At 34.9% G+C, this 24,109-nt stretch overlaps 14 non-coding genes and 76 pseudogenes across 14 annotated transcripts; all 90 read left to right on the top strand.

Annotated features, from left to right (window-relative positions):
• The first annotated feature begins 66 nt into the window (after positions 1-66).
• Positions 67-185, top strand: LOC149722420 (5S ribosomal RNA; annotated as a pseudogene).
• Positions 186-285: 100 nt separating this feature from the next.
• On the top strand, positions 286-404 carry LOC149722419 (5S ribosomal RNA). The gene has a single exon (XR_016387325.1). It is a non-coding gene; the product is annotated as a 5S ribosomal RNA (ribosomal RNA).
• A 100-nt stretch (positions 405-504) lies between these two features.
• On the top strand, positions 505-623 carry LOC149722418 (5S ribosomal RNA; annotated as a pseudogene).
• A 99-nt stretch (positions 624-722) lies between these two features.
• Positions 723-840, top strand: LOC149722417 (5S ribosomal RNA; annotated as a pseudogene).
• A 99-nt stretch (positions 841-939) lies between these two features.
• LOC149722416 (5S ribosomal RNA) lies at positions 940-1,059 on the top strand (annotated as a pseudogene).
• Positions 1,060-1,159: 100 nt separating this feature from the next.
• Positions 1,160-1,267, top strand: LOC149722415 (5S ribosomal RNA; annotated as a pseudogene).
• Positions 1,268-1,365: 98 nt separating this feature from the next.
• On the top strand, positions 1,366-1,484 carry LOC149722414 (5S ribosomal RNA; annotated as a pseudogene).
• A 98-nt stretch (positions 1,485-1,582) lies between these two features.
• Positions 1,583-1,701, top strand: LOC149722413 (5S ribosomal RNA; annotated as a pseudogene).
• A 101-nt stretch (positions 1,702-1,802) lies between these two features.
• On the top strand, positions 1,803-1,921 carry LOC149722412 (5S ribosomal RNA; annotated as a pseudogene).
• A 98-nt stretch (positions 1,922-2,019) lies between these two features.
• On the top strand, positions 2,020-2,138 carry LOC149722411 (5S ribosomal RNA). The gene has a single exon (XR_016387324.1). It is a non-coding gene; the product is annotated as a 5S ribosomal RNA (ribosomal RNA).
• A 100-nt stretch (positions 2,139-2,238) lies between these two features.
• Positions 2,239-2,357, top strand: LOC149722410 (5S ribosomal RNA; annotated as a pseudogene).
• A 99-nt stretch (positions 2,358-2,456) lies between these two features.
• LOC149722409 (5S ribosomal RNA) lies at positions 2,457-2,574 on the top strand (annotated as a pseudogene).
• A 100-nt stretch (positions 2,575-2,674) lies between these two features.
• Positions 2,675-2,782, top strand: LOC149722408 (5S ribosomal RNA; annotated as a pseudogene).
• A 2,229-nt stretch (positions 2,783-5,011) lies between these two features.
• On the top strand, positions 5,012-5,130 carry LOC149722407 (5S ribosomal RNA; annotated as a pseudogene).
• A 99-nt stretch (positions 5,131-5,229) lies between these two features.
• Positions 5,230-5,348, top strand: LOC149722406 (5S ribosomal RNA; annotated as a pseudogene).
• A 99-nt stretch (positions 5,349-5,447) lies between these two features.
• On the top strand, positions 5,448-5,566 carry LOC149722405 (5S ribosomal RNA; annotated as a pseudogene).
• A 98-nt stretch (positions 5,567-5,664) lies between these two features.
• LOC149722404 (5S ribosomal RNA) lies at positions 5,665-5,783 on the top strand (annotated as a pseudogene).
• Positions 5,784-5,883: 100 nt separating this feature from the next.
• On the top strand, positions 5,884-6,002 carry LOC149722403 (5S ribosomal RNA; annotated as a pseudogene).
• A 99-nt stretch (positions 6,003-6,101) lies between these two features.
• LOC149722402 (5S ribosomal RNA) lies at positions 6,102-6,210 on the top strand (annotated as a pseudogene).
• Positions 6,211-6,310: 100 nt separating this feature from the next.
• LOC149722401 (5S ribosomal RNA) lies at positions 6,311-6,429 on the top strand (annotated as a pseudogene).
• A 99-nt stretch (positions 6,430-6,528) lies between these two features.
• LOC149722400 (5S ribosomal RNA) lies at positions 6,529-6,647 on the top strand. The gene has a single exon (XR_016387323.1). It is a non-coding gene; the product is annotated as a 5S ribosomal RNA (ribosomal RNA).
• Positions 6,648-6,746: 99 nt separating this feature from the next.
• Positions 6,747-6,864, top strand: LOC149722399 (5S ribosomal RNA; annotated as a pseudogene).
• A 99-nt stretch (positions 6,865-6,963) lies between these two features.
• On the top strand, positions 6,964-7,082 carry LOC149722398 (5S ribosomal RNA; annotated as a pseudogene).
• A 99-nt stretch (positions 7,083-7,181) lies between these two features.
• On the top strand, positions 7,182-7,300 carry LOC149722397 (5S ribosomal RNA). The gene has a single exon (XR_016387322.1). It is a non-coding gene; the product is annotated as a 5S ribosomal RNA (ribosomal RNA).
• Positions 7,301-7,399: 99 nt separating this feature from the next.
• On the top strand, positions 7,400-7,507 carry LOC149722396 (5S ribosomal RNA; annotated as a pseudogene).
• A 99-nt stretch (positions 7,508-7,606) lies between these two features.
• Positions 7,607-7,725, top strand: LOC149722395 (5S ribosomal RNA; annotated as a pseudogene).
• A 100-nt stretch (positions 7,726-7,825) lies between these two features.
• On the top strand, positions 7,826-7,944 carry LOC149722394 (5S ribosomal RNA; annotated as a pseudogene).
• A 100-nt stretch (positions 7,945-8,044) lies between these two features.
• LOC149722393 (5S ribosomal RNA) lies at positions 8,045-8,163 on the top strand (annotated as a pseudogene).
• A 99-nt stretch (positions 8,164-8,262) lies between these two features.
• LOC149722392 (5S ribosomal RNA) lies at positions 8,263-8,381 on the top strand (annotated as a pseudogene).
• A 100-nt stretch (positions 8,382-8,481) lies between these two features.
• Positions 8,482-8,600, top strand: LOC149722391 (5S ribosomal RNA; annotated as a pseudogene).
• A 100-nt stretch (positions 8,601-8,700) lies between these two features.
• On the top strand, positions 8,701-8,819 carry LOC149722390 (5S ribosomal RNA). Its single transcript, XR_016387321.1, has one exon. It is a non-coding gene; the product is annotated as a 5S ribosomal RNA (ribosomal RNA).
• A 99-nt stretch (positions 8,820-8,918) lies between these two features.
• On the top strand, positions 8,919-9,037 carry LOC149722389 (5S ribosomal RNA). The gene has a single exon (XR_016387320.1). It is a non-coding gene; the product is annotated as a 5S ribosomal RNA (ribosomal RNA).
• A 100-nt stretch (positions 9,038-9,137) lies between these two features.
• On the top strand, positions 9,138-9,246 carry LOC149722388 (5S ribosomal RNA; annotated as a pseudogene).
• Positions 9,247-9,346: 100 nt separating this feature from the next.
• On the top strand, positions 9,347-9,465 carry LOC149722387 (5S ribosomal RNA; annotated as a pseudogene).
• Positions 9,466-9,563: 98 nt separating this feature from the next.
• On the top strand, positions 9,564-9,682 carry LOC149722386 (5S ribosomal RNA). The gene has a single exon (XR_016387319.1). It is a non-coding gene; the product is annotated as a 5S ribosomal RNA (ribosomal RNA).
• Positions 9,683-9,782: 100 nt separating this feature from the next.
• On the top strand, positions 9,783-9,901 carry LOC149722385 (5S ribosomal RNA; annotated as a pseudogene).
• A 99-nt stretch (positions 9,902-10,000) lies between these two features.
• LOC149722384 (5S ribosomal RNA) lies at positions 10,001-10,119 on the top strand (annotated as a pseudogene).
• A 99-nt stretch (positions 10,120-10,218) lies between these two features.
• On the top strand, positions 10,219-10,327 carry LOC149722383 (5S ribosomal RNA; annotated as a pseudogene).
• Positions 10,328-10,427: 100 nt separating this feature from the next.
• On the top strand, positions 10,428-10,546 carry LOC149722382 (5S ribosomal RNA; annotated as a pseudogene).
• A 99-nt stretch (positions 10,547-10,645) lies between these two features.
• On the top strand, positions 10,646-10,764 carry LOC149722381 (5S ribosomal RNA; annotated as a pseudogene).
• Positions 10,765-10,864: 100 nt separating this feature from the next.
• LOC149722380 (5S ribosomal RNA) lies at positions 10,865-10,982 on the top strand (annotated as a pseudogene).
• A 99-nt stretch (positions 10,983-11,081) lies between these two features.
• LOC149722379 (5S ribosomal RNA) lies at positions 11,082-11,200 on the top strand (annotated as a pseudogene).
• Positions 11,201-11,298: 98 nt separating this feature from the next.
• Positions 11,299-11,417, top strand: LOC149722378 (5S ribosomal RNA; annotated as a pseudogene).
• A 100-nt stretch (positions 11,418-11,517) lies between these two features.
• LOC149722377 (5S ribosomal RNA) lies at positions 11,518-11,636 on the top strand (annotated as a pseudogene).
• A 100-nt stretch (positions 11,637-11,736) lies between these two features.
• LOC149722376 (5S ribosomal RNA) lies at positions 11,737-11,845 on the top strand (annotated as a pseudogene).
• Positions 11,846-11,944: 99 nt separating this feature from the next.
• LOC149722375 (5S ribosomal RNA) lies at positions 11,945-12,063 on the top strand (annotated as a pseudogene).
• A 100-nt stretch (positions 12,064-12,163) lies between these two features.
• Positions 12,164-12,282, top strand: LOC149722374 (5S ribosomal RNA; annotated as a pseudogene).
• A 100-nt stretch (positions 12,283-12,382) lies between these two features.
• On the top strand, positions 12,383-12,501 carry LOC149722373 (5S ribosomal RNA). Its single transcript, XR_016387318.1, has one exon. It is a non-coding gene; the product is annotated as a 5S ribosomal RNA (ribosomal RNA).
• Positions 12,502-12,600: 99 nt separating this feature from the next.
• LOC149722372 (5S ribosomal RNA) lies at positions 12,601-12,719 on the top strand (annotated as a pseudogene).
• A 100-nt stretch (positions 12,720-12,819) lies between these two features.
• LOC149722371 (5S ribosomal RNA) lies at positions 12,820-12,928 on the top strand (annotated as a pseudogene).
• A 100-nt stretch (positions 12,929-13,028) lies between these two features.
• On the top strand, positions 13,029-13,147 carry LOC149722370 (5S ribosomal RNA; annotated as a pseudogene).
• A 100-nt stretch (positions 13,148-13,247) lies between these two features.
• LOC149722369 (5S ribosomal RNA) lies at positions 13,248-13,356 on the top strand (annotated as a pseudogene).
• A 99-nt stretch (positions 13,357-13,455) lies between these two features.
• On the top strand, positions 13,456-13,574 carry LOC149722368 (5S ribosomal RNA; annotated as a pseudogene).
• A 100-nt stretch (positions 13,575-13,674) lies between these two features.
• On the top strand, positions 13,675-13,793 carry LOC149722367 (5S ribosomal RNA; annotated as a pseudogene).
• Positions 13,794-13,893: 100 nt separating this feature from the next.
• On the top strand, positions 13,894-14,012 carry LOC149722366 (5S ribosomal RNA; annotated as a pseudogene).
• A 99-nt stretch (positions 14,013-14,111) lies between these two features.
• LOC149722365 (5S ribosomal RNA) lies at positions 14,112-14,230 on the top strand. Its single transcript, XR_016387317.1, has one exon. It is a non-coding gene; the product is annotated as a 5S ribosomal RNA (ribosomal RNA).
• Positions 14,231-14,330: 100 nt separating this feature from the next.
• LOC149722364 (5S ribosomal RNA) lies at positions 14,331-14,449 on the top strand (annotated as a pseudogene).
• Positions 14,450-14,550: 101 nt separating this feature from the next.
• Positions 14,551-14,669, top strand: LOC149722363 (5S ribosomal RNA; annotated as a pseudogene).
• A 99-nt stretch (positions 14,670-14,768) lies between these two features.
• LOC149722362 (5S ribosomal RNA) lies at positions 14,769-14,887 on the top strand. Its single transcript, XR_016387330.1, has one exon. It is a non-coding gene; the product is annotated as a 5S ribosomal RNA (ribosomal RNA).
• Positions 14,888-14,987: 100 nt separating this feature from the next.
• LOC149722361 (5S ribosomal RNA) lies at positions 14,988-15,095 on the top strand (annotated as a pseudogene).
• A 99-nt stretch (positions 15,096-15,194) lies between these two features.
• Positions 15,195-15,313, top strand: LOC149722360 (5S ribosomal RNA; annotated as a pseudogene).
• Positions 15,314-15,413: 100 nt separating this feature from the next.
• On the top strand, positions 15,414-15,532 carry LOC149722359 (5S ribosomal RNA; annotated as a pseudogene).
• Positions 15,533-15,631: 99 nt separating this feature from the next.
• Positions 15,632-15,750, top strand: LOC149722358 (5S ribosomal RNA; annotated as a pseudogene).
• A 99-nt stretch (positions 15,751-15,849) lies between these two features.
• Positions 15,850-15,968, top strand: LOC149722357 (5S ribosomal RNA). Its single transcript, XR_016387329.1, has one exon. It is a non-coding gene; the product is annotated as a 5S ribosomal RNA (ribosomal RNA).
• Positions 15,969-16,068: 100 nt separating this feature from the next.
• Positions 16,069-16,187, top strand: LOC149722356 (5S ribosomal RNA; annotated as a pseudogene).
• A 100-nt stretch (positions 16,188-16,287) lies between these two features.
• On the top strand, positions 16,288-16,406 carry LOC149722355 (5S ribosomal RNA; annotated as a pseudogene).
• Positions 16,407-16,505: 99 nt separating this feature from the next.
• On the top strand, positions 16,506-16,614 carry LOC149722354 (5S ribosomal RNA; annotated as a pseudogene).
• Positions 16,615-18,844: 2,230 nt separating this feature from the next.
• LOC149722353 (5S ribosomal RNA) lies at positions 18,845-18,963 on the top strand (annotated as a pseudogene).
• Positions 18,964-19,063: 100 nt separating this feature from the next.
• Positions 19,064-19,182, top strand: LOC149722352 (5S ribosomal RNA; annotated as a pseudogene).
• Positions 19,183-19,281: 99 nt separating this feature from the next.
• LOC149722351 (5S ribosomal RNA) lies at positions 19,282-19,400 on the top strand (annotated as a pseudogene).
• Positions 19,401-19,499: 99 nt separating this feature from the next.
• On the top strand, positions 19,500-19,618 carry LOC149722350 (5S ribosomal RNA; annotated as a pseudogene).
• Positions 19,619-19,718: 100 nt separating this feature from the next.
• LOC149722349 (5S ribosomal RNA) lies at positions 19,719-19,837 on the top strand (annotated as a pseudogene).
• A 100-nt stretch (positions 19,838-19,937) lies between these two features.
• Positions 19,938-20,046, top strand: LOC149722348 (5S ribosomal RNA; annotated as a pseudogene).
• Positions 20,047-20,146: 100 nt separating this feature from the next.
• LOC149722347 (5S ribosomal RNA) lies at positions 20,147-20,265 on the top strand (annotated as a pseudogene).
• Positions 20,266-20,365: 100 nt separating this feature from the next.
• Positions 20,366-20,484, top strand: LOC149722346 (5S ribosomal RNA). The gene has a single exon (XR_016387327.1). It is a non-coding gene; the product is annotated as a 5S ribosomal RNA (ribosomal RNA).
• A 100-nt stretch (positions 20,485-20,584) lies between these two features.
• Positions 20,585-20,702, top strand: LOC149722345 (5S ribosomal RNA; annotated as a pseudogene).
• A 100-nt stretch (positions 20,703-20,802) lies between these two features.
• On the top strand, positions 20,803-20,921 carry LOC149722344 (5S ribosomal RNA; annotated as a pseudogene).
• A 99-nt stretch (positions 20,922-21,020) lies between these two features.
• LOC149722343 (5S ribosomal RNA) lies at positions 21,021-21,139 on the top strand. The gene has a single exon (XR_016387326.1). It is a non-coding gene; the product is annotated as a 5S ribosomal RNA (ribosomal RNA).
• Positions 21,140-21,240: 101 nt separating this feature from the next.
• LOC149722342 (5S ribosomal RNA) lies at positions 21,241-21,348 on the top strand (annotated as a pseudogene).
• A 99-nt stretch (positions 21,349-21,447) lies between these two features.
• LOC149722341 (5S ribosomal RNA) lies at positions 21,448-21,566 on the top strand (annotated as a pseudogene).
• Positions 21,567-21,666: 100 nt separating this feature from the next.
• On the top strand, positions 21,667-21,785 carry LOC149722340 (5S ribosomal RNA; annotated as a pseudogene).
• Positions 21,786-21,885: 100 nt separating this feature from the next.
• LOC149722339 (5S ribosomal RNA) lies at positions 21,886-22,004 on the top strand (annotated as a pseudogene).
• Positions 22,005-22,104: 100 nt separating this feature from the next.
• Positions 22,105-22,223, top strand: LOC149722338 (5S ribosomal RNA; annotated as a pseudogene).
• Positions 22,224-22,324: 101 nt separating this feature from the next.
• LOC149722337 (5S ribosomal RNA) lies at positions 22,325-22,443 on the top strand (annotated as a pseudogene).
• Positions 22,444-22,542: 99 nt separating this feature from the next.
• On the top strand, positions 22,543-22,659 carry LOC149722336 (5S ribosomal RNA; annotated as a pseudogene).
• A 99-nt stretch (positions 22,660-22,758) lies between these two features.
• Positions 22,759-22,877, top strand: LOC149722335 (5S ribosomal RNA). Its single transcript, XR_016387316.1, has one exon. It is a non-coding gene; the product is annotated as a 5S ribosomal RNA (ribosomal RNA).
• Positions 22,878-23,183: 306 nt separating this feature from the next.
• On the top strand, positions 23,184-23,301 carry LOC149722334 (5S ribosomal RNA; annotated as a pseudogene).
• A 99-nt stretch (positions 23,302-23,400) lies between these two features.
• Positions 23,401-23,518, top strand: LOC149722333 (5S ribosomal RNA; annotated as a pseudogene).
• Positions 23,519-23,618: 100 nt separating this feature from the next.
• On the top strand, positions 23,619-23,737 carry LOC149722332 (5S ribosomal RNA; annotated as a pseudogene).
• A 99-nt stretch (positions 23,738-23,836) lies between these two features.
• On the top strand, positions 23,837-23,955 carry LOC149722331 (5S ribosomal RNA; annotated as a pseudogene).
• The last annotated feature ends 154 nt before the right edge of the window (positions 23,956-24,109 follow it).

Below are 24,109 nucleotides of genomic sequence, written 5' to 3'. Positions count from 1 at the left end.
GGTATAAAATGATTTTTTTAATTTACGTTAACAATATATTAATCAAGATTCAAAAAACATTATTCTGCCTATCTCCATACCAGATTGAAAGTACCCGATCTCTTCCGATCTCGGAAGTCAAGCAATCTCGGGTTCAGTTAGTACTTGAATGGGTGACCGTTTGGGAATACTGAATGAGTTAGGCAATAATTATAAAACAAAATTTTCAAAAATAGGCTTTTGGTATAAAATGATTTTTTAATTTACGTTAACAAACATATTAATCAAGATTCAAAACATAATTCTGCCTATCTCCATACCAGATTGAAAGTACCCGATCTCGTCCGATCTCGGAAGTCAAGCAATCTCGGGTTCAGTTAGTACTTGAATGGGTGACCGTCTGGGAATACTGAATGAGTTAGGCAATAATTATAAAACAAAATTTTCAAAAATACACTTTTGGTATAAAATGATTTTTTTAATTTACGTTAACAATATATTGATCAAGATTCAAAACATAATTCTGCCTATCTCCATACCAGTTTGAAAGTACCCGATCTCGTCCGATCTCGGAAGTCAAGCAATCTCGGGTTCGGTTAGTAGTTGGATGGGTGCCCGTCTGGGAATACTGATTGAGTTAGGCAATGATTATAAAACAAAATTTTCAAAAATACGCTTTTGTATAAAATGATTTTTTTAATTTACGTTAACAATATATTAATCAAGATTCAAAACATTATTCTGCTTATCTCCATACCAGATTGAAAGTACCCGATCTCGTCCGATCTCGGAAGTCAAGCAATCTCGGGTTCAGTTAGTTCTTGAATGGGTGACCGTCTGGAATACTGAATGAGTTCGGCAATAATTATAAAACAAATTTGTCAAAAATACGCTTTTGGTATAAAATGATTTTTTAATTTACGTTAACAACATATTAATCAAGATTCATAACATAATTCTGCCTATCTCCATACCAGATTGAAAGTACCCGATCTCGTCCGATCTCGGAAGTCAAGCAATTCTCGGGTTCAGTTAGTACTTGAATGGGTGACCGTCTGGGAATACTGAATGAGTTAGGCAATGATTATAAAACAAAATTTTCAAAAAATACGCTTTTGGTATAAAATGATTTTTTAATTTACGTTAACAATATATTAATCAAGATTCAAAACATTATTCTGCCTATCTCCATACCAGATTGAAAGTACCCGATCTCGGAAGTCAAGCAATCTCGGGTTCAGTTAGTACTTGAATGGGTGACCGTCTGGGATACTGAATGAGTTAGGCAATAATTATAAAACAAAATTTTCAAAAATAGGCTTTTGGTACAAAATGATTTTTAATTTACGTTAACAACATATTAATCAAGATTCAAAACATAATTCTGCCTTTCTCCATACCAGATTGAAAGTACCCGATCTCGTCCGATCTCGGAAGTCAAGCAATCTCGGGTTCAGTTAGTACTTGAATGGGTGACCGTCTGGGAATACTGAATGAGTTAGGCAATAATTATAAAACAGAATTTTCAAAAATACACTTTGGTATAAAATGATTTTTTAATTTACGTTAACAATATATTAATCAAGATTCAAAACTTAATTCTGCCTATCTCCATACCAGTTTGAAAGTACCCGATCTCGTCCGATCTCGGAAGTCAAGCAATCTCGGGTTCGGTTAGTAGATGGATGGGTGACCGTCTGGGAATACTGAATGAGTTAGGCAATGATTATAAAACAAAATTTTCAAAAAATACGCTTTTGGTATAAAATGATTTTTTTAATCTACGTTAACAATATATTAATCAAGATTCAAAACATTATTCTGCCTATCTCCATACCAGATTGAAAGTACCCGATCTCGTCCGATCTCGGAAGTCAAGAAATCTCGGGTTCAGTTAGTACTTAAATGGGAGACCGTTTGGGAATACCGAATGAGTTAGGCAAAAATTATAAAACAAAATTTTCAAAAATACGCTTTGGTATAAAATGATTTTTTAATTTACGTTAACAACATATTAATCAAGATTCAAAACATAATTCTGCCTATCTCCATACCAGATTGAAAGTACCCGATCTCGTCCGATCTCGGAAGTCAAGCAATCTCGGGTTCAGTTAGTACTTGAATGGGTGACCGTCTGGGAATACTGAATGAGTTAGGCAATAATTATAAAACAAAATTTTCAAAAATACACTTTTGGTATAAAATGATTTTTTTAATTTACGTTAACAATATATTAATCAAGATTCAAAACATAATTCTGCCTATCTCCATACCAGTTTGAAAGTACCCGATCTCGTCCGATCTCGGAAGTCAAGCAATCTCGGGTTCGGTTAGTAGTTGGATGGGTGACCGTCTGGGAATACTGAATGAGTTAGGCAATGATTATAAAACAAAATTTTCAAAAATACGCTTTTGGTATAAAATGATTTTTTAATTTACGTTAACAGTATATTAATCAAGATTCAAAACATTATTCTGCCTATCTCCATATCAGATTGAAAGTACCCGATCTCGTCCGTTCTCGGAAGTCAAGCAATCTCGGTTCAGTTAGTACTTGAATGGGTGACCGTCTGGGAATACTGAATGAGTTAGGCAATAATTATAAAACAAATTTGTCAAAAAATACGCTTTTGGTATAAAATGATTTTTTAATTTACGTTAACAACATATTAATCAAGATTCAAAACCTAATTCTGCCTATCTCCATACCAGATTGAAAGTACCCGATCTCGGAAGTCAAGCAATCTCGGGTTCAGTTAGTATTTGAATGGGTGACCGTCTGGAATACTGAATGAGTTAGGCAATAATTATAAACCAAAATTTTCAAAATACACTTTTGGTATAAAATGATTTTTTTAATTTACGTTAACAATATATTAATCAAGATTCAAAATATTATTCTGCCTATCTCCATACCAGATTGAAAGTGTAGCGGTTGATTGTGCTCTAGCACAGATTTAATGATATAAAGATAGCTAAATTTAACACTAATGCATAAAGATTGAATATAAAGCAACGTTGTATAGCGATAACAAAAGCATGACAGGAATAGAATGCAGTTTCGCTGCTTTCGTAACATCTACTTTCCCGTCATTCTAATCGTGATAATAAAACAATTACCCAGTTGTGTGTATGCCAGGCGAGGCAATTGCCACATGCCAATGACGCGTTTTATTGTTTCGCTACACGTGTTTTTCGTTATATAAACCTTTCACTTTCCTGTACTGTGAGGCAGTACGGGGCTTGCAATACCCTGCTGTTCTCACTTTGTCTCTAAGCTCGATGTCGCACTTTCACCGCGTAATAAACTGAGTAGTGTCATACATCGATGTGCAATGCGTTGCGGAGTCGGATAGCGTGTGCGTCGGGGCAGGATGGAACAGCGTCGTCGCGAGGCTTCGGAGCGCGAACCCGCAACTTCAACATTAGCCGCCCCCCCACAATTGGTGAACCGCTGGACACAATCCTTCCGATGGCAACTGCAGTCAACGGTGAATCTTTTTCTGTTTATGTACTTTATGCATATTGTGAGCTGACCACTCACAGGGTTTCACTAGTCTATGTGGCCCGAATACTATATACTTTATTACCGTTGAAGTAGGGTCCGACAAAGACCTCCAACTAGCATAACCGTTGAGTTGTTATGTGTGCTTTATATTTTATTACTGTTGAGGTGAGTCTGACTAAGACCCCAACAAGCATAACCGTTGAGATGGGTAAAATATTGTTTTCCCCCAACGAGTGATGGCAAAATGCCCTCTTATACCTATTTTTTAGGCTTATTGTGAGTTGATACACTCGCAGGGTTTCATTAATGTTATGGCCCGAATGTCTATTTCTTCTTTGGTCTTATATTTGTATGCATATTGTGAGTTAGCACACTCACAGGGATTCAGCTGCCTATACCTGATCCACTACCTTACAGTAAATTGTTCGCTTGTTACTGCAGAAGCCATTTGTCGTTTAAAACCCAGTTTTATCTCTACCTATATCTTACCCGCTCGTTATTGTATTTAAATATTCAATCTCTATGGCATTAGTACTTTCTCTCCAATTTGTTTTTCAGACAATCTGCTGCTCGAGTACTGATACTCTACTGATACCCTGCACGACAGTACGAAAGCGTGAGCGAAATTTGATCAAATGTCCTCATCGATGCCTAGTCTAGTCTGCTCAACACAAGAAGTTGCGAATCTTGCAACAAGTCTACCGTCGTGAACATATCAAGTAGCGACAAAACAATTTCAAGATGAGGAACAAATGAACAATACTCGCGATTGCGGACGTATATGAAACCATTCTGTGTGGTGTGGGCGTATTTGTAGCGGTTGATTGTGCTCTAGCACAGATTTAATGATATAAAGATAGCTAAATTTAACACTAATGCATAAAGATTGAATATAAAGCAACGTTGTATAGCGATAACAAAAGCATGACAGGAATAGAATGCAGTTTCGCTGCTTTCGTAACATCTACTTTCCCGTCATTCTAATCGTGATAATAAAACAATTACCCAGTTGTGTGTATGCCAGGCGAGGCAATTGCCACATGCCAATGACGCGTTTTATTGTTTCGCTACACGTGTTTTTCGTTATATAAACCTTTCACTTTCCTGTACTGTGAGGCAGTACGGGGCTTGCAATACCCTGCTGTTCTCACTTTGTCTCTAAGCTCGATGTCGCACTTTCACCGTACAATAAACTGAGATGTGCCGTACAAGTGTCATACAAGTGTCGTGCAATGCGTTGCGGAGTCGGATAGCGTGTGCGTCGGGGCAGGATGGAACAGCGTCGTCGCGAGGCTTCGGAGCGCGAACTCGCAACCTCAACATTAGCCGCCCCCCACAAAAGTACCCGATCTCGGAAGTCAAGCAATCTCGGGTTCAGTTAGTACTTGAATGGGTGACCGTCTGGGAATACTGAATGAGTTAGGAAATAATTATAAAACAAAATTTTCAAAAATAAGCTTTTGGTATAAAATGATTTTTAATTTACGTTAACAACATATTAATCAAGATTCAAAACATAATTCTGTCTATCTCCATACCAGATTGAAAGTACCCGATCTCGTCCGATCTCGGAAGTCAAGCAATCTCGTGTTCAGTTAGTACTTTAATGGGTGACCGTCTGGGAATACTGAATGAGTTAGGCAATAATTATAAAACAAAATTTTCAATAATACGCTTTTGGTATAAAATGATTTTTTTAATTTACGTTAACAATATATTAATCAAGATTCAAACATTATTCTGCCTATCTCCATACCAGATTGAAAGTACCCGATCTCGTCCGATCTCGGAAGTCAAGCAATCTCGGGTTCAGTTAGTACTTGAATGGGTGACCGTTTGGGAATACTGAATGAGTTAGGCAATAATTATAAAACAAAATTTTCAAAAATACGCTTTTGGTATAAAATGATTTTTTAATTTACGTTAACAACATATTAATCAAGATTCAAAACATTATTCTGCCTATCTCCATACCAGATTGAAAGTACCCGATCTCGTCCGATCTCGGAAGTCAAGAAATCTCGGGTTCAGTTATTACTTAAATGGGAGACCGTTTGGGAATACCGAATGAGTTAGGCAAAAATTATAAAACAAAATTTTCAAAATACGCTTTTGGTATAAAATGATTTTTTAATTTACGTTAACAACATATTAATCAAGATTCAAAACATAATTCTGCCTATCTCCATACCAGATTGAAAGTACCCGATCTCGTCCGATCTCGGAAGTCAAGCAATCTCGGGTTCAGTTAGTACTTAAATGGGTGACCGTCTGGGAATACTGAATGAGTTAGGCAATAATTATAAAACAAAATTTTCAAAAATACACTTTTGGTATAAAATGATTTTTTTAATTTACGTTAACAATATATTAATCAAGATTCAAAACATAATTCTGCCTATCTCCATACCAGTTTGAAAGTACCCGATCTCGTCCGATCTCGGAAGTCAAGCAATCTCGGGTTCGGTTAGTAGTTGGATGGGTGACCGTATGGGAATACTGAATGAGTTAGGCAATGATTATAAAACAAAATTTTCAAAAATACGCTTTTGGTATAAAATGATTTTTTAATTTACGTTAACAATATATTAATCAAGATTCAAAACATTATTCTGCCTATCTCCATACCAGATTGAAAGTACCCGATCTCGGAAGTCAAGCAATCTCGGGTTCAGTTAGTACTTGAATGGGTGACCGTCTGGGAATACTGAATGAGTTAGGCAATAATTATAAAACAAAATTTTCAAAAATACGCTTTTGGTATAAAATGATTTTTTTAATTTACGTTAACAAAATATTAATCAAGATTCAAAACATTATACTGCCTATCTCCATACCAGATTGAAAGTACCCGATCTCTTCCGATCTCGGAAGTCAAGCAATCTCGGGTTCAGTTAGTACTTGAATGGGTGACCGTTTGGGAATACTGAATGAGTTAGGCAATAATTATAAAACAAAATTTTCAAAAATAGGCTTTTGGTATAAAATGATTTTTTAATTTACGTTAACAACATATTAATCAAGATTCAAAACATAATTCTGCCTATCTCCATACCAGATTGAAAGTACCCGATCTCGTCCGATCTCGGAAGTCAAGCAATCTCGGGTTCAGTTAGTACTTGAATGGGTGACCGTCTGGGAATACTGAATGAGTTAGGCAATAATTATAAAACAAAATTTTCAAAAATACACTTTTGGTATAAAATGATTTTTTAATTTACGTTAACAATATATTAATCAAGATTCAAAACATAATTCTGCCTATCTCCATACCAGTTTGAAAGTACCCGATCTCGTCCGATCTCGGAAGTCAAGCAATCTCGGGTTCGGTTAGTAGTTGGATGGTGCCCGTCTGGGAATACTGAATGAGTTAGGCAATGATTATAAAACAAAATTTTCAAAAATACGCTTTTGGTATAAAATGATTTTTTAATTTACGTTAACAATATATTAATCAAGATTCAAAACATTATTCTGCTTATCTCCATACCAGATTGAAAGTACCCGATCTCGTCCGATCTCGGAAGTCAAGCAATCTCGGGTTCAGTTAGTACTTGAATGGGTGACCGTCTGGGAATACTGAATGAGTTAGGCAATAATTATAAAACAAATTTGTCAAAAATACGCTTTTGGTATAAAATGATTTTTTAATTTACGTTAACAACATATTAATCAAGATTCATAACATAATTCTGCCTATCTCCATACCAGATTGAAAGTACCCGATCTCGTCCGATCTCGGAAGTCAAGCAATCTCGGGTTCAGTTAGTACTTGAATGGGTGACCGTCTGGGAATACTGAATGAGTTAGGCAATGATATAAAACAAAATTTTCAAAAATACGCTTTTGGTATAAAATGATTTTTTTAATTTACGTTAACAATATATTAATCAAGATTCAAAACATTATTCTGCCTATCTCCATACCAGATTGAAAGTACCCGATCTCGGAAGTCAAGCAATCTCGGGTTCAGTTAGTACTTGAATGGGTGACCGTCTGGGATACTGAATGAGTTAGGCAATAATTATAAAACAAAATTTTCAAAAATAGGCTTTTGGTACAAAATGATTTTTTAATTTACGTTAACAACATATTAATCAAGATTCAAAACATAATTCTGCCTATCTCCATACCAGATTGAAAGTACCCGATCTCGTCCGATCTCGGAAGTCAAGCAATCTCGGGTTCAGTTAGTACTTGAATGCGTGACCGTCTGGGAATACTGAATGAGTTAGGCAATAATTATAAAACAGAATTTTCAAAAATACACTTTTGGTATAAAATGATTTTTTTAATTTACGTTAACAATATATTAATCAAGATTCAAAACTTAATTCTGCCTATCTCCATACCAGTTTGAAAGTACCCGATCTCGTCCGATCTCGGAAGTCAAGCAATCTCGGGTTCGGTTAGTAGATGGATGGGTGACCGTCTGGGAATACTGAATGAGTTAGGCAATGATTATAAAACAAAATTTTCAAAAATACGCTTTTGGTATAAAATGATTTTTTTAATCTACGTTAACAATATATTAATCAAGATTCAAAACATTATTCTGCCTATCTCCATACCAGATTGAAAGTACCCGATCTCGTCCGATCTCGGAAGTCAAGAAATCTCGGGTTCAGTTAGTACTTAAATGGGAGACCGTTTGGGAATACCGAATGAGTTAGGCAAAAATTATAAAACAAAATTTTCAAAAATACGCTTTTGGTATAAAATGATTTTTTAATTTACGTTAACAACATATTAATCAAGATTCAAAACATAATTCTGCCTATCTCCATACCAGATTGAAAGTACCCGATCTCGTCCGATCTCGGAAGTCAAGCAATCTCGGGTTCAGTTAGTACTTAAATGGGTGACCGTCTGGGAATACTGAATGAGTTAGGCAATAATTATAAAACAAAATTTTCAAAAATACACTTTTGGTATAAAATGATTTTTTTAATTTACGTTAACAATATATTAATCAAGATTCAAAACATAATTCTGCCTATCTCCATACCAGTTTGAAAGTACCCGATCTCGTCCGATCTCGGAAGTCAAGCAATCTCGGGTTCGGTTAGTAGTTGGATGGGTGACCGTCTGGGAATACTGAATGAGTTAGGCAATGATTATAAAACAAAATTTTCAAAAATACGCTTTTGGTATAAAATGATTTTTTTAATTTACGTTAACAATATATTAATCAAGATTCAAAACATTATTCTGCCTATCTCCATACCAGATTGAAAGTACCCGATCTCGTCCGATCTCGGAAGTCAAGCAATCTCGGGTTCAGTTAGTACTTGAATGGGTGACCGTCTGGGAATACTGAATGAGTTAGGCAATAATTATAAAACAAATTTGTCAAAAATACGCTTTTGGTATAAAATGATTTTTTAATTTACGTTAACAACATATTAATCAAGATTCATAATATATTTCTGCCTATCTCCATACCAGATTGAAAGTACCCGATCTCGTCCGATCTCGGAAGTCAAGCAATCTCGGGTTCAGTTAGTACTTGAATGGGTGACCGTCTGGGAATACTGAATGAGTTAGGCAATGATTATAAAACAAAATTTTCAAAAATACGCTTTTGGTATAAAATGATTTTTTTAATTTACGTTAACAATATATTAATCAAGATTCAAAACATTATTCTGCCTATCTCCATACCAGATTGAAAGTACCCGATCTCGGAAGTCAAGCAATCTCGGGTTCAGTTAGTACTTGAATGGGTGACCGTCTGGGAATACTGAATGAGTTAGGCAATAATTATAAAACAAAATTTTCAAAAATACGCTTTTGGTATAAAATGATTTTTTTAATTTACGTTAACAAAATATTAATCAAGATTCAAAACATTATACTGCCTATCTCCATACCAGATTGAAAGTACCCGATCTCTTCCGATCTCGGAAGTCAAGCAATCTCGGGTTCAGTTAGTACTTGAATGGGTGACCGTTTGGGAATACTGAATGAGTTAGGCAATAATTATAAAACAAAATTTTCAAAAATAGGCTTTTGGTATAAAATGATTTTTAATTTACGTTAACAACATATTAATCAAGATTCAAAACATAATTCTGCCTATCTCCATACCAGATTGAAAGTACCCGATCTCGTCCGATCTCGGAAGTCAAGCAATCTCGGGTTCAGTTAGTACTTGAATGGGTGACCGTCTGGGAATACTGAATGAGTTAGGCAATAATTATAAAACAAAATTTTCAAAAATACACTTTTGGTATAAAATGATTTTTTTAATTTACGTTAACAATATATTAATCAAGATTCAAAACATAATTCTGCCAATCTCCATACCAGTTTGAAAGTACCCGATCTCGTCCGATCTCGGAAGTCAAGCAATCTCGGGTTCGGTTAGTAGTTGGATGGGTGACCGTCTGGGAATACTGAATGAGTTAGGCAATGATTATAAAACAAAATTTTCAAAAATACGCTTTTGGTATAAAATGATTTTTTAATTTACGTTAACAGTATATTAATCAAGATTCAAAACATTATTCTGCCTATCTCCATATCAGATTGAAAGTACCCGATCTCGTCCGTTCTCGGAAGTCAAGCAATCTCGGGTTCAGTTAGTACTTGAATGGGTGACCGTCTGGGAATACTGAATGAGTTAGGCAATAATTATAAAACAAATTTGTCAAAAATACGCTTTTGGTATAAAATGATTTTTTAATTTACGTTAACAACATATTAATCAAGATTCAAAACCTAATTCTGCCTATCTCCATACCAGATTGAAAGTACCCGATCTCGGAAGTCAAGCAATCTCGGGTTCAGTTAGTATTTGAATGGGTGACCGTCTGGGAATACTGAATGAGTTAGGCAATAATTATAAACCAAAATTTTCAAAAATACACTTTTGGTATAAAATGATTTTTTTAATTTACGTTAACAATATATTAATCAAGATTCAAAATATTATTCTGCCTATCTCCATACCAGATTGAAAGTACCCGATCTCGTCCGATCTCGGAAGTCAAGCAATCTCGGGTTCAGTTAGTACTTGAATGGGTGACCGTCTGGGAATACTGAATGAGTTAGGAAATAATTATAAAACAAAATTTTCAAAAATAAGCTTTTGGTATAAAATGATTTTTTAATTTACGTTAACAACATATTAATCAAGATTCAAAACATAATTCTGTCTATCTCCATACCAGATTGAAAGTACCCGATCTCGTCCGATCTCGGAAGTCAAGCAATCTCGTGTTCAGTTAGTACTTTAATGGGTGACCGTCTGGGAATACTGAATGAGTTAGGCAATAATTATAAAACAAAATTTTCAATAATACGCTTTTGGTATAAAATGATTTTTTTAATTTACGTTAACAATATATTAATCAAGATTCAAAACATTATTCTGCCTATCTCCATACCAGATTGAAAGTACCCGATCTCGTCCGATCTCGGAAGTCAAGCAATCTCGGGTTCAGTTAGTACTTGAATGGGTGACCGTTTGGAATACTGAATGAGTTAGGCAATAATTATAAAACAAAATTTTCAAAAATACGCTTTTGGTATAAAATGATTTTTTAATTTACGTTAACAACATATTAATCAAGATTCAAAACATTATTCTGCCTATCTCCATACCAGATTGAAAGTACCCGATCTCGTCCGATCTCGGAAGTCAAGAAATCTCGGGTTCAGTTAGTACTTAAATGGGAGACCGTTTGGGAATACCGAATGAGTTAGGCAAAAATTATAAAACAAAATTTTCAAAAATACGCTTTTGGTATAAAATGATTTTTAATTTACGTTAACAACATATTAATCAAGATTCAAAACATAATTCTGCCTATCTCCATACCAGATTGAAAGTACCCGATCTCGTCCGATCTCGGAAGTCAAGCAATCTCGGGTTCAGTTAGTACTTAAATGGGTGACCGTCTGGGAATACTGAATGAGTTAGGCAATAATTATAAAACAAAATTTTCAAAAATACACTTTTGGTATAAAATGATTTTTTTAATTTACGTTAACAATATATTAATCAAGATTCAAAACATAATTCTGCCTATCTCCATACCAGTTTAAAAGTACCCGATCTCGTCCGATCTCGGAAGTCAAGCAATCTCGGGTTCGGTTAGTAGTTGGATGGGTGACCGTCTGGGAATACTGAATGAGTTAGGCAATGATTATAAAACAAAATTTTCAAAAATACGCTTTTGGTATAAAATGATTTTTTTAATTTACGTTAACAATATATTAATCAAGATTCAAAACATTATTCTGCCAATCTCCATACCAGATTGAAAGTACCCGATCTCGGAAGTCAAGCAATCTCGGGTTCAGTTAGTACTTGAATGGGTGACCGTCTGGGAATACTGAATGAGTTAGGCAATAATTATAAAACAAAATTTTCAAAAATACGCTTTTGGTATAAAATGATTTTTTAATTTACGTTAACAACATATTAATCAAGATTCAAAACATAATTCTGCCTATCTCCATACCAGATTGAAAGTACCCGATCTCGTCCGATCTCGGAAGTCAAGCAATCTCGGGTTCAGTTAGTACTTAAATGGGTGACCGTCTGGGAATACTGAATGAGTTAGGCAATAATTATAAAACAAAATTTTCAAAAATACACTTTTGGTATAAAATGATTTTTTTAATTTACGTTAACAATATATTAATCAAGATTCAAAACATAATTCTGCCTATCTCCATACCAGTTTGAAAGTACCCGATCTCGTCCGATCTCGGAAGTCAAGCAATCTCGGGTTCGGTTAGTAGTTGGATGGGTGACCGTCTGGGAATACTGAATGAGTTAGGCAATGATTATAAAACAAAATTTTCAAAAATACGCTTTTGGTATAAAATGATTTTTTTAATTTACGTTAACAATATATTAATCAAGATTCAAAACATTATTCTGCCTATCTCCATACCAGATTGAAAGTACCCGATCTCGTCCGATCTCGGAAGTCAAGCAATCTCGGGTTCAGTTAGTACTTGAATGGGTGACCGTCTGGGAATACTGAATGAGTTAGGCAATAATTATAAAACAAATTTGTCAAAAATACGCTTTTGGTATAAAATGATTTTTTAATTTACGTTAACAACATATTAATCAAGATTCATAATATATTTCTGCCTATCTCCAAACCAGATTGAAAGTACCCGATCTCGTCCGATCTCGGAAGTCAAGCAATCTCGGGTTCAGTTAGTACTTGAATGGGTGACCGTCTGGGAATACTGAATGAGTTAGGCAATGATTATAAAACAAAATTTTCAAAAATACGCTTTTGGTATAAAATGATTTTTTTAATTTACGTTAACAATATATTAATCAAGATTCAAAACATTATTCTGCCTATCTCCATACCAGATTGAAAGTACCCGATCTCGGAAGTCAAGCAATCTCGGGTTCAGTTAGTACTTGAATGGGTGACCGTCTGGGAATACTGAATGAGTTAGGCAATAATTATAAAACAAAATTTTCAAAAATACGCTTTTGGTATAAAATGATTTTTTTAATTTACGTTAACAAAATATTAATCAAGATTCAAAACATTATACTGCCTATCTCCATACCAGATTGAAAGTACCCGATCTCTTCCGATCTCGGAAGTCAAGCAATCTCGGGTTCAGTTAGTAGTTGGATGGGTGACCGTCTGGGAATACTGAATGAGTTAGGCAATGATTATAAAACAAAATTTTCAAAAATACGCTTTTGGTATAAAATGATTTTTTTAATTTACGTTAACAATATATTAATCAAGATTCAAAACATTATTCTGCCTATCTCCATACCAGATTGAAAGTACCCGATCTCGGAAGTCAAGCAATCTCGGGTTCAGTTAGTACTTGAATGGGTGACCGTCTGGGAATACTGAATGAGTTAGGCAATAATTATAAAACAAAATTTTCAAAAATACGCTTTTGGTATAAAATGATTTTTTAATTTACGTTAACAACATATTAATCAAGATTCAAAACATAATTCTGCCTATCTCCATACCAGATTGAAAGTACCCGATCTCGTCCGATCTCGGAAGTCAAGCAATCTCGGGTTCAGTTAGTACTTAAATGGGTGACCGTCTGGGAATACTGAATGAGTTAGGCAATAATTATAAAACAAAATTTTCAAAAATACACTTTTGGTATAAAATGATTTTTTTAATTTACGTTAACAATATATTAATCAAGATTCAAAACATAATTCTGCCTATCTCCATACCAGTTTGAAAGTACCCGATCTCGTCCGATCTCGGAAGTCAAGCAATCTCGGGTTCGGTTAGTAGTTGGATGGGTGACCGTCTGGGAATACTGAATGAGTTAGGCAATGATTATAAAACAAAATTTTCAAAAATACGCTTTTGGTATAAAATGATTTTTTTAATTTACGTTAACAATATATTAATCAAGATTCAAAACATTATTCTGCCTATCTCCATACCAGATTGAAAGTACCCGATCTCTTCCGATCTCGGAAGTCAAGCAATCTCGGGTTCAGTTAGTACTTGAATGGGTGACCGTTTGGGAATACTGAATGAGTTAGGCAATAATTATAAAACAAAATTTTCAAAAATAGGCTTTTGGTATAAAATGATTTTTTAATTTACGTTAACAACATATTAATCAAGATTCAAAACATAATTCTGCCTATCTCCATACCAGATTGAAAGTACCCGATCTCGTCCGATCTCGGAAGTCAAGCAATCTCGGGTTCAGTTAGTACTTGAATGGGTGACCGTCTGGGAATACTGAATGAGTTAGGCAATAATTATAAAACAAAATTTTCAAAAATACACTTTTGGTATAAAATGATTTTTTTAATTTACGTTAACAATATATTGATCAAGATTCAAAACATAATTCTGCCTATCTCCATACCAGTTTGAAAGTACCCGATCTCGTCCGATCTCGGAAGTCAAGCAATCTCGGGTTCGGTTAGTAGTTGGATGGGTGCCCGTCTGGGAATACTGATTGAGTTAGGCAATGATTATAAAACAAAATTTTCAAAAATACGCTTTTGGTATAAAATGATTTTTTTTAATTTACGTTAACAATATATTAATCAAGATTCAAAACATTATTCTGCTTATCTCCATACCAGATTGAAAGTACCCGATCTCGTCCGATCTCGGAAGTCAAGCAATCTCGGGTTCAGTTAGTTCTTGAATGGGTGACCGTCTGGGAATACTGAATGAGTTCGGCAATAATTATAAAACAAATTTGTCAAAAATACGCTTTTGGTATAAAATGATTTTTTAATTTACGTTAACAACATATTAATCAAGATTCATAACATAATTCTGCCTATCTCCATACCAGATTGAAAGTACCCGATCTCGTCCGATCTCGGAAGTCAAGCAATCTCGGGTTCAGTTAGTACTTGAATGGGTGACCGTCTGGGAATACTGAATGAGTTAGGCAATGATTATAAAACAAAATTTTCAAAAATACGCTTTTGGTATAAAATGATTTTTTTAATTTACGTTAACAATATATTAATCAAGATTCAAAACATTATTCTGCCTATCTCCATACCAGATTGAAAGTACCCGATCTCGGAAGTCAAGCAATCTCGGGTTCAGTTAGTACTTGAATGGGTGACCGTCTGGGATACTGAATGAGTTAGGCAATAATTATAAAACAAAATTTTCAAAAATAGGCTTTTGGTACAAAATGATTTTTTAATTTACGTTAACAACATATTAATCAAGATTCAAAACATAATTCTGCCTTTCTCCATACCAGATTGAAAGTACCCGATCTCGTCCGATCTCGGAAGTCAAGCAATCTCGGGTTCAGTTAGTACTTGAATGGGTGACCGTCTGGGAATACTGAATGAGTTAGGCAATAATTATAAAACAGAATTTTCAAAAATACACTTTTGGTATAAAATGATTTTTTTAATTTACGTTAACAATATATTAATCAAGATTCAAAACTTAATTCTGCCTATCTCCATACCAGTTTGAAAGTACCCGATCTCGTCCGATCTCGGAAGTCAAGCAATCTCGGGTTCGGTTAGTAGATGGATGGGTGACCGTCTGGGAATACTGAATGAGTTAGGCAATGATTATAAAACAAAATTTTCAAAAATACGCTTTTGGTATAAAATGATTTTTTAATCTACGTTAACAATATATTAATCAAGATTCAAAACATTATTCTGCCTATCTCCATACCAGATTGAAAGTACCCGATCTCGTCCGATCTCGGAAGTCAAGAAATCTCGGGTTCAGTTAGTACTTAAATGGGAGACCGTTTGGGAATACCGAATGAGTTAGGCAAAAATTATAAAACAAAATTTTCAAAAATACGCTTTTGGTATAAAATGATTTTTTAATTTACGTTAACAACATATTAATCAAGATTCAAAACATAATTCTGCCTATCTCCATACCAGATTGAAAGTACCCGATCTCGTCCGATCTCGGAAGTCAAGCAATCTCGGGTTCAGTTAGTACTTGAATGGGTGACCGTCTGGGAATACTGAATGAGTTAGGCAATAATTATAAAACAAAATTTTCAAAAATACACTTTTGGTATAAAATGATTTTTTTAATTTACGTTAACAATATATTAATCAAGATTCAAAACATAATTCTGCCTATCTCCATACCAGTTTGAAAGTACCCGATCTCGTCCGATCTCGGAAGTCAAGCAATCTCGGGTTCGGTTAGTAGTTGGATGGGTGACCGTCTGGGAATACTGAATGAGTTAGGCAATGATTATAAAACAAAATTTTCAAAAATACGCTTTTGGTATAAAATGATTTTTTTAATTTACGTTAACAGTATATTAATCAAGATTCAAAACATTATTCTGCCTATCTCCATATCAGATTGAAAGTACCCGATCTCGTCCGTTCTCGGAAGTCAAGCAATCTCGGGTTCAGTTAGTACTTGAATGGGTGACCGTCTGGGAATACTGAATGAGTTAGGCAATAATTATAAAACAAATTTGTCAAAAATACGCTTTTGGTATAAAATGATTTTTTAATTTACGTTAACAACATATTAATCAAGATTCAAAACCTAATTCTGCCTATCTCCATACCAGATTGAAAGTACCCGATCTCGGAAGTCAAGCAATCTCGGGTTCAGTTAGTATTTGAATGGGTGACCGTCTGGGAATACTGAATGAGTTAGGCAATAATTATAAACCAAAATTTTCAAAAATACACTTTTGGTATAAAATGATTTTTTTAATTTACGTTAACAATATATTAATCAAGATTCAAAATATTATTCTGCCTATCTCCATACCAGATTGAAAGTGTAGCGGTTGATTGTGCTCTAGCACAGATTTAATGATATAAAGATAGCTAAATTTAACACTAATGCATAAAGATTGAATATAAAGCAACGTTGTATAGCGATAACAAAAGCATGACAGGAATAGAATGCAGTTTCGCTGCTTTCGTAACATCTACTTTCCCGTCATTCTAATCGTGATAATAAAACAATTACCCAGTTGTGTGTATGCCAGGCGAGGCAATTGCCACATGCCAATGACGCGTTTTATTGTTTCGCTACACGTGTTTTTCGTTATATAAACCTTTCACTTTCCTGTACTGTGAGGCAGTACGGGGCTTGCAATACCCTGCTGTTCTCACTTTGTCTCTAAGCTCGATGTCGCACTTTCACCGCGTAATAAACTGAGTAGTGTCATACATCGATGTGCAATGCGTTGCGGAGTCGGATAGCGTGTGCGTCGGGGCAGGATGGAACAGCGTCGTCGCGAGGCTTCGGAGCGCGAACCCGCAACTTCAACATTAGCCGCCCCCCACAATTGGTGAACCGCTGGACACAATCCTTCCGATGGCAACTGCAGTCAACGGTGAATCTTTTTCTGTTTATGTACTTTATGCATATTGTGAGCTGACCACTCACAGGGTTTCACTAGTCTATGTGGCCCGAATACTATATACTTTATTACCGTTGAAGTAGGGTCCGACAAAGACCTCCAACTAGCATAACCGTTGAGTTGTTATGTGTGCTTTATATTTTATTACTGTTGAGGTGAGTCTGACTAAGACCCCAACAAGCATAACCGTTGAGATGGGTAAAATATTGTTTTCCCCCAACGAGTGATGGCAAAATGCCCTCTTATACCTATTTTTTAGGCTTATTGTGAGTTGATACACTCGCAGGGTTTCATTAATGTTATGGCCCGAATGTCTATTTCTTCTTTGGTCTTATATTTGTATGCATATTGTGAGTTAGCACACTCACAGGGATTCAGCTGCCTATACCTGATCCACTACCTTACAGTAAATTGTTCGCTTGTTACTGCAGAAGCCATTTGTCGTTTAAAACCCAGTTTTATCTCTACCTATATCTTACCCGCTCGTTATTGTATTTAAATATTCAATCTCTATGGCATTAGTACTTTCTCTCCAATTTGTTTTTCAGACAATCTGCTGCTCGAGTACTGATACTCTACTGATACCCTGCACGACAGTACGAAAGCGTGAGCGAAATTTGATCAAATGTCCTCATCGATGCCTAGTCTAGTCTGCTCAACACAAGAAGTTGCGAATCTTGCAACAAGTCTACCGTCGTGAACATATCAAGTAGCGACAAAACAATTTCAAGATGAGGAACAAATGAACAATACTCGCGATTGCGGACGTATATGAAACCATTCTGTGTGGTGTGGGCGTATTTGTAGCGGTTGATTGTGCTCTAGCACAGATTTAATGATATAAAGATAGCTAAATTTAACACTAATGCATAAAGATTGAATATAAAGCAACGTTGTATAGCGATAACAAAAGCATGACAGGAATAGAATGCAGTTTCGCTGCTTTCGTAACATCTACTTTCCCGTCATTCTAATCGTGATAATAAAACAATTACCCAGTTGTGTGTATGCCAGGCGAGGCAATTGCCACATGCCAATGACGCGTTTTATTGTTTCGCTACACGTGTTTTTCGTTATATAAACCTTTCACTTTCCTGTACTGTGAGGCAGTACGGGGCTTGCAATACCCTGCTGTTCTCACTTTGTCTCTAAGCTCGATGTCGCACTTTCACCGTACAATAAACTGAGATGTGCCGTACAAGTGTCATACAAGTGTCGTGCAATGCGTTGCGGAGTCGGATAGCGTGTGCGTCGGGGCAGGATGGAACAGCGTCGTCGCGAGGCTTCGGAGCGCGAACTCGCAACCTCAACATTAGCCGCCCCCCACAAAAGTACCCGATCTCGGAAGTCAAGCAATCTCGGGTTCAGTTAGTACTTGAATGGGTGACCGTCTGGGAATACTGAATGAGTTAGGAAATAATTATAAAACAAAATTTTCAAAAATAAGCTTTTGGTATAAAATGATTTTTTAATTTACGTTAACAACATATTAATCAAGATTCAAAACATAATTCTGTCTATCTCCATACCAGATTGAAAGTACCCGATCTCGTCCGATCTCGGAAGTCAAGCAATCTCGTGTTCAGTTAGTACTTTAATGGGTGACCGTCTGGGAATACTGAATGAGTTAGGCAATAATTATAAAACAAAATTTTCAATAATACGCTTTTGGTATAAAATGATTTTTTTAATTTACGTTAACAATATATTAATCAAGATTCAAAACATTATTCTGCCTATCTCCATACCAGATTGAAAGTACCCGATCTCGTCCGATCTCGGAAGTCAAGCAATCTCGGGTTCAGTTAGTACTTGAATGGGTGACCGTTTGGGAATACTGAATGAGTTAGGCAATAATTATAAAACAAAATTTTCAAAAATACGCTTTTGGTATAAAATGATTTTTTAATTTACGTTAACAACATATTAATCAAGATTCAAAACATTATTCTGCCTATCTCCATACCAGATTGAAAGTACCCGATCTCGTCCGATCTCGGAAGTCAAGAAATCTCGGGTTCAGTTATTACTTAAATGGGAGACCGTTTGGGAATACCGAATGAGTTAGGCAAAAATTATAAAACAAAATTTTCAAAAATACGCTTTTGGTATAAAATGATTTTTTAATTTACGTTAACAACATATTAATCAAGATTCAAAACATAATTCTGCCTATCTCCATACCAGATTGAAAGTACCCGATCTCGTCCGATCTCGGAAGTCAAGCAATCTCGGGTTCAGTTAGTACTTAAATGGGTGACCGTCTGGGAATACTGAATGAGTTAGGCAATAATTATAAAACAAAATTTTCAAAAATACACTTTTGGTATAAAATGATTTTTTTAATTTACGTTAACAATATATTAATCAAGATTCAAAACATAATTCTGCCTATCTCCATACCAGTTTGAAAGTACCCGATCTCGTCCGATCTCGGAAGTCAAGCAATCTCGGGTTCGGTTAGTAGTTGGATGGGTGACCGTATGGGAATACTGAATGAGTTAGGCAATGATTATAAAACAAAATTTTCAAAAATACGCTTTTGGTATAAAATGATTTTTTTAATTTACGTTAACAATATATTAATCAAGATTCAAAACATTATTCTGCCTATCTCCATACCAGATTGAAAGTACCCGATCTCGGAAGTCAAGCAATCTCGGGTTCAGTTAGTACTTGAATGGGTGACCGTCTGGGAATACTGAATGAGTTAGGCAATAATTATAAAACAAAATTTTCAAAAATACGCTTTTGGTATAAAATGATTTTTTTAATTTACGTTAACAAAATATTAATCAAGATTCAAAACATTATACTGCCTATCTCCATACCAGATTGAAAGTACCCGATCTCTTCCGATCTCGGAAGTCAAGCAATCTCGGGTTCAGTTAGTACTTGAATGGGTGACCGTTTGGGAATACTGAATGAGTTAGGCAATAATTATAAAACAAAATTTTCAAAAATAGGCTTTTGGTATAAAATGATTTTTTTAATTTACGTTAACAACATATTAATCAAGATTCAAAACATAATTCTGCCTATCTCCATACCAGATTGAAAGTACCCGATCTCGTCCGATCTCGGAAGTCAAGCAATCTCGGGTTCAGTTAGTACTTGAATGGGTGACCGTCTGGGAATACTGAATGAGTTAGGCAATAATTATAAAACAAAATTTTCAAAAATACACTTTTGGTATAAAATGATTTTTTTAATTTACGTTAACAATATATTGATCAAGATTCAAAACATAATTCTGCCTATCTCCATACCAGTTTGAAAGTACCCGATCTCGTCCGATCTCGGAAGTCAAGCAATCTCGGGTTCGTTAGTAGTTGGATGGGTGCCCGTCTGGGAATACTGAATGAGTTAGGCAATGATTATAAAACAAAATTTTCAAAAATACGCTTTTGGTATAAAATGATTTTTTTAATTTACGTTAACAATATATTAATCAAGATTCAAAACATTATTCTGCTTATCTCCATACCAGATTGAAAGTACCCGATCTCGTCCGATCTCGGAAGTCAAGCAATCTCGGGTTCAGTTAGTACTTGAATGGGTGACCGTCTGGGAATACTGAATGAGTTAGGCAATAATTATAAAACAAATTTGTCAAAAATACGCTTTTGGTATAAAATGATTTTTTAATTTACGTTAACAACATATTAATCAAGATTCATAACATAATTCTGCCTATCTCCATACCAGATTGAAAGTACCCGATCTCGTCCGATCTCGGAAGTCAAGCAATCTCGGGTTCAGTTAGTACTTGAATGGGTGACCGTCTGGGAATACTGAATGAGTTAGGCAATGATTATAAAACAAAATTTTCAAAAAATACGCTTTTGGTATAAAATGATTTTTTTAATTTACGTTAACAATATATTAATCAAGATTCAAAACATTATTCTGCCTATCTCCATACCAGATTGAAAGTACCCGATCTCGGAAGTCAAGCAATCTCGGGTTCAGTTAGTACTTGAATGGGTGACCGTCTGGGATACTGAATGAGTTAGGCAATAATTATAAAACAAAATTTTCAAAAATAGGCTTTTGGTACAAAATGATTTTTTAATTTACGTTAACAACATATTAATCAAGATTCAAAACATAATTCTGCCTATCTCCATACCAGATTGAAAGTACCCGATCTCGTCCGATCTCGGAAGTCAAGCAATCTCGGGTTCAGTTAGTACTTGAATGCGTGACCGTCTGGGAATACTGAATGAGTTAGGCAATAATTATAAAACAGAATTTTCAAAAAATACACTTTGGTATAAAATGATTTTTTTAATTTACGTTAACAATATATTAATCAAGATTCAAAACTTAATTCTGCCTATCTCCATACCAGTTTGAAAGTACCCGATCTCGTCCGATCTCGGAAGTCAAGCAATCTCGGGTTCGGTTAGTAGATGGATGGGTGACCGTCTGGGAATACTGAATGAGTTAGGCAATGATTATAAAACAAAATTTTCAAAAATACGCTTTTGGTATAAAATGATTTTTTTAATCTACGTTAACAATATATTAATCAAGATTCAAAACATTATTCTGCCTATCTCCATACCAGATTGAAAGTACCCGATCTCGTCCGATCTCGGAAGTCAAGAAATCTCGGGTTCAGTTAGTACTTAAATGGGAGACCGTTTGGGAATACCGAATGAGTTAGGCAAAAATTATAAAACAAAATTTTCAAAAATACGCTTTTGGTATAAAAATGATTTTTTAATTTACGTTAACAACATATTAATCAAGATTCAAAACATAATTCTGCCTATCTCCATACCAGATTGAAAGTACCCGATCTCGTCCGATCTCGGAAGTCAAGCAATCTCGGGTTCAGTTAGTACTTAAATGGGTGACCGTCTGGGAATACTGAATGAGTTAGGCAATAATTATAAAACAAAATTTTCAAAAAATACACTTTTGGTATAAAATGATTTTTTTAATTTACGTTAACAATATATTAATCAAGATTCAAAACATAATTCTGCCTATCTCCATACCAGTTTGAAAGTACCCGATCTCGTCCGATCTCGGAAGTCAAGCAATCTCGGGTTCGGTTAGTAGTTGGATGGGTGACCGTCTGGGAATACTGAATGAGTTAGGCAATGATTATAAAACAAAATTTTCAAAAATACGCTTTTGGTATAAAATGATTTTTTAATTTACGTTAACAATATATTAATCAAGATTCAAAACATTATTCTGCCTATCTCCATACCAGATTGAAAGTACCGATCTCGTCCGATCTCGGAAGTCAAGCAATCTCGGTTCAGTTAGTACTTGAATGGGTGACCGTCTGGGAATACTGAATGAGTTAGGCAATAATTATAAAACAAATTTGTCAAAAATACGCTTTTGGTATAAAATGATTTTTTAATTTACGTTAACAACATATTAATCAAGATTCATAATATATTTCTGCCTATCTCCATACCAGATTGAAAGTACCCGATCTCGTCCGATCTCGGAAGTCAAGCAATCTCGGGTTCAGTTAGTACTTGAATGGGTGACCGTCTGGGAATACTGAATGAGTTAGGCAATGATTATAAAACAAAATTTTCAAAAATACGCTTTTGGTATAAAATGATTTTTTAATTTACGTTAACAATATATTAATCAAGATTCAAAACATTATTCTGCCTATCTCCATACCAGATTGAAAGTACCCATCTCGGAAGTCAAGCAATCTCGGGTTCAGTTAGTACTTGAATGGGTGACCGTCTGGGAATACTGAATGAGTTAGGCAATAATTATAAAACAAATTTGTCAAAAATACGCTTTTGGTATAAAATGATTTTTTAATTTACGTTAACAAAATATTAATCAAGATTCAAAACATTATACTGCCTATCTCCATACCAGATTGAAAGTACCCGATCTCTTCCGATCTCGGAAGTCAAGCAATCTCGGTTCAGTTAGTACTTGAATGGGTGACCGTTTGGGAATACTGAATGAGTTAGGCAATAATTATAAAACAAAATTTTCAAAAATAGGCTTTTGGTATAAAATGATTTTTTAATTTACGTTAACAACATATTAATCAAGATTCAAAACATAATTCTGCCTATCTCCATACCAGATTGAAAGTACCCGATCTCGTCGATCTCGGAAGTCAAGCAATCTCGGGTTCAGTTAGTACTTGAATGGGTGACCGTCTGGGAATACTGAATGAGTTAGGCAATAATTATAAAACAAAATTTTCAAAAATACACTTTTGGTATAAAATGATTTTTTTAATTTACGTTAACAATATATTAATCAAGATTCAAAACATAATTCTGCCAATCTCCATACCAGTTTGAAAGTACCCGATCTCGTCCGATCTCGGAAGTCAAGCAATCTCGGGTTCGGTTAGTAGTTGGATGGGTGACCGTCTGGGAATACTGAATGAGTTAGGCAATGATTATAAAACAAAATTTTCAAAATACGCTTTTGGTATAAAATGATTTTTTTAATTTACGTTAACAGTATATTAATCAAGATTCAAAACATTATTCTGCCTATCTCCATATCAGATTGAAAGTACCCGATCTCGTCCGTTCTCGGAAGTCAAGCAATCTCGGGTTCAGTTAGTACTTGAATGGGTGACCGTCTGGGAATACTGAATGAGTTAGGCAATAATTATAAAACAAATTTGTCAAAAATACGCTTTTGGTATAAAATGATTTTTTAATTTACGTTAACAACATATTAATCAAGATTCAAAACCTAATTCTGCCTATCTCCATACCAGATTGAAAGTACCCGATCTCGTCCGATCTCGGAAGTCAA

This window comes from Ciona robusta, unplaced genomic scaffold (assembly GCF_009617815.1).
Source record: "Ciona robusta unplaced genomic scaffold, ASM961781v2 AP042774.1".
Classification (NCBI taxonomy): Eukaryota; Metazoa; Chordata; class Ascidiacea; order Phlebobranchia; family Cionidae; genus Ciona; species Ciona robusta.
This window is presented reverse-complemented; position numbering and strand designations above follow the sequence as displayed.